The 4,034-nt window shown below is 31.1% G+C and overlaps 1 protein-coding gene across 1 annotated transcript in view; it reads right to left on the bottom strand.

The window, feature by feature from the left end:
• PARD3B (par-3 family cell polarity regulator beta) overlaps positions 1-4,034 on the bottom strand; it is a 1,123,121-nt gene that overhangs the window by 834,694 nt on the left and 284,393 nt on the right. The gene's annotated exons all lie outside the window — the stretch shown is intronic.

Raw genomic sequence — 4,034 nt, 5'->3', positions numbered from 1 at the left:
AATCAGTCTCAAGTTTTAATATTGAAAATAGAATCTATAGGCTGTGGGGCTGCTTAAAGGAGCTGAATACACATGTAATAGGTCTCTAAAAGAGAGGAGAAAGAGAAACATATTCTAAAAGTAATGAAAAAATGTTGAAAGTTGTATTAAAACTATAAAATCATAGAGTCAGTAATCTCAATGTACTTCAAGCATAAGACACATAAAATTATGCAGGGATACACCATAATCAAAACATTCAGTCAGGGGTAAAAAGAAGAATCTTTAAAGGGACCAGAAGAAATAGACATTTGTGCAGAGGAACAAAGATAAGAATGACAGCACATTTCTCATTAGTAATAGCACAAGTGAGAAAATACTGTAGTAATATCTTTAAAGTAATAAAAGAAGAAAAAATTGTTAACCTGAAATTCTGTATCCAACCCAAAAATTTTCGAAGACAAAGATGAAATAAAAACATTACAAAACATAGAGAAGCTGCAAGAAATATATTACCAGCAGCCCAGCATTAAAAGAAATGTTAAAATTCTTCAGGCAAAAGAAAAATGATAGCAGATAGAAATATGTATCTACACAAAGAAGAGGAGCATTGATATGGTAAGAATAGGCAAATACTTTTAAATTACTTAAATGTAATTAAAAGATAATTCATTATTTAAATATGAATAGTAATGTTTGAAGTTTATAATATGTTAAAAGTAAAATATATGACAACAATAGCACAATGGTCAGAAGGAGAGAAAGTGAAGCATGCTATTACAAGGTTTTTATACTCTATGTGAAGTGGTATAATATCACTTAAAGGTAAATTTTAATAAGCTACAGATGAGAGTATAAATCTTTAAGCAACCACTAACATAGTAAAGCAAAGCATTATAGTTTATAGCTTATGAAAATGGTCAAATGATCTAACACAAAGCAGAAAAATATAAAAATGCAAACCAAATGACAAGATAATATAAACCTAATTATATTAGTCTGTTTTCACACTGCTGATAAAGACACAACTGGGACTAGGGGCAAAAAGAGGTTTAATAGACTTGCAGGTCCACATGACTGGGGAGGCCTCACAATCATGGCATAAAGCAAGGAGGAGCAAGTCATGTCTTACATGGAAGGCAGCAGGCAAAGAAAGTTGTGCAGGGAAACTCCTCCTATAACCATCAGACCTCACGAGACTTATGCACTATAATGAGAACAGCACAGGAAAGATCTGCCCCCATGATTCAGTTGCCTCCCACTGAGTCCCTCCCACAACACCTGGCAATTCAGGATGAGACTTAGGTGGGGACACAGCCAAACCACATCACTAAACTCATAAATAATCAGATTAATTGCAAATGGTCTAACACTACAGTTTAAAATCAAGCATTGTCATATTAGATTTTTAAAGTTAAAATATGCTCCTTACATAAACTCACATAAACTATAAATACATTGATAGGTTAAAAGCAAAATGATTTGAAAAATTACCATGCCTACATGAATTAAACAACAGGTGAAGTGACTGCATTAAGTCAGAAAAACAGATTTCAGAGCAAAGAACATTACAAAGAATAAAAAAGGTTATTTCATAGTGATAAAGAACCAAATAATCATATGGGCATAAATATACCTTATAGCAGAGCTAAAATTAGTGATGCAAAAACTGATAGCAATGGTAGGAGATATAAACAAATCCTCAGTTTCAGTGGAATATTTCAATACCCTTATCTCAATATTTGATACAAACAAAAAATTATCAAAAGACCATCATCTACTCAAGATAGCACACCTGAAAAATGTTACCAATCAATATAACCTAATTGGCATCTATCAATGTGTCCAACAATAGTAGAATATGTATGTCTTAACAGACTGAAAGCATTAATTTCATACAAAGTATGCTCCCTGATCAGAACAAAATTAAATTAGAAGTAAATAACAAAACATATCCAGAAAATTTTAAATTCAAGATGAGATTTTTTATTTAAGATGAGAAGTGTATTTGGGAAAAACACACTTCTGAGTAATACAGGGCCAATGAAGAAATCAAAAGGAAAATTAGAAAGTACTTTGTACAGAGTGAAAATTAAAACAAAGCATATCAAAGTCTGTGAGATGCTGCTAAAGCAGCACTTAGAAGAAAAATAATAGCACAGAATAAATGCCTATATTAGATAAGAGGAACGGTCTCAAAATCAATGACCTCTTCAGAAAGAAGAGGAAATTAATTGCAAAGTTAGCGGCAAAACGGAAATGGTAAAGAACAGAGTTGAAATCAATGAACTAGAAAGCCGAAATAATAAATTAAACCAAAAGCTGGTTGAGATTTTTTTAAAAGAATAAACCTCTAGGGAGATTGATCATGAATAAAAAGAGAAGATACAAATTCAGACAAAAATTACCAGTAACAGGAATGACAAATATTATGACAGAGTCCATAGATAATGCAGGGTTAAGGGAATACATTGAACAACTTTATGCCAATCAATTCAATAACTTAGGTTAAGTGCAAATATTTATTAAAATATAGAAACTATTAATGCTCATTCAAGTGAGCTCATTAACCTGAACAATCCCATATATATTAAAGTAATTGAATATTTTAGAGCATTTTAAAAAACTCAAACACCAGGCTTAAACAATTAAGAAATAAATGATATTAATTCTACATCAACTATTCCAGAAAAGTATAGGAAAGAATAATTCATGACTCATTCTATGAGGCCAGCATTACCCTATCAAACACAAACATTACAGAAACAGAAAACTATGAGAATACATCAAATATTCTGAACAAAATTTTAGCAAGTCAAATCCAATAATATATTAAAAAGATAATAAAACATGACTAGGTGGAACTTATTACAATTCTACTTGCACTGAAAGATAACATTCAAAAATTAATTGATGTAATTCACCATATTAACATAAAAGAAAAACAATATAACCATCCCAGTAAGAGCAGAATAAAGCACTTGATGTCTCCAATGTTCATTCTGCTCTCAAAAATAACAAAACAGAACAGAACAACCCTCAGCTTAATAGAAACAGAAGGAAACCCGAAAAAGGGATCCATGAAAAGCCTATAGCTGATATTTTACTTAATAGTGAAATAGTGAATGTTTTTACCCTAAGATCAGAAACTAAACAAGAATTTCACTCTCACCACTTCTGTTCCACATTGTGCTAGACATCCTAGCAAATGACATAAGAGAAGTTAAAAAAAAATGAAACTCATTTGAGATTAGAAAGGAAAAAAATAACCCTTTATTCCTAGAGGGCCAGGAAGTCTATAAAGAAAATCCAATAGAAAAAATATTTACATACATGATATATACATTTTAATATATATTCTACAGTCTATGTTATATAGACTATAGGAATTTTTCATATATCATTTATATTTTACCTATAATTATACATGATATATAACTTATACATATAAAACTAATGAGTGATTTAAGTAAAGTTTCAGCATGCAAGGTCAATACAAAAAAAATCAATTGTATCTCTTTATATTAGCAAGGAAAAACTGAAAATTTGAATTAAAAAGCATATATTTACAACAGAATTTAAAATTATGAAAAATATCAGTACAAATCAAGTAATAAACTATATACTACCAATATGAGATTTTTGAGGGAAACTAAAGTATTAAATAAATGGAGAGGTATGTTATATCTTCTTCATGAGTTAGAAAACTCAACATTGTTAAGATGCAAGTTCTCCCTAAATTTGACTATATCTTGAACATAATCCCTTAAATTCCCGAGGCACTGGCATGGAAATTGATAACCCAATTCTATGAAAATGCAAAGAACCTAGAATAGCCAAGACAATTATGAAAAAAGAAACGAAATTAAAAGGCCAATATTACTGTTTTTCAAAACTTATAATAGTATAAAGAGAGAGTAATCAAGATTATAATGAGTCGGCCGGGCGCGGTGGCTCACGCCTGTAATCCCAGCACTTTGGGAGGCCGAGGCGGGTGGATCACGAGGTCAAGAGATCGAGACCATCCTGGTCAACATGGTGAAACCCCGTCTCTA

Source organism: Cebus imitator, unplaced genomic scaffold, assembly GCF_001604975.1.
Source record: "Cebus imitator isolate Cc_AM_T3 unplaced genomic scaffold, Cebus_imitator-1.0 Scaffold101, whole genome shotgun sequence".
NCBI lineage: Eukaryota > Metazoa > Chordata > Mammalia > Primates > Cebidae > Cebus > Cebus imitator.
This window is presented reverse-complemented; position numbering and strand designations above follow the sequence as displayed.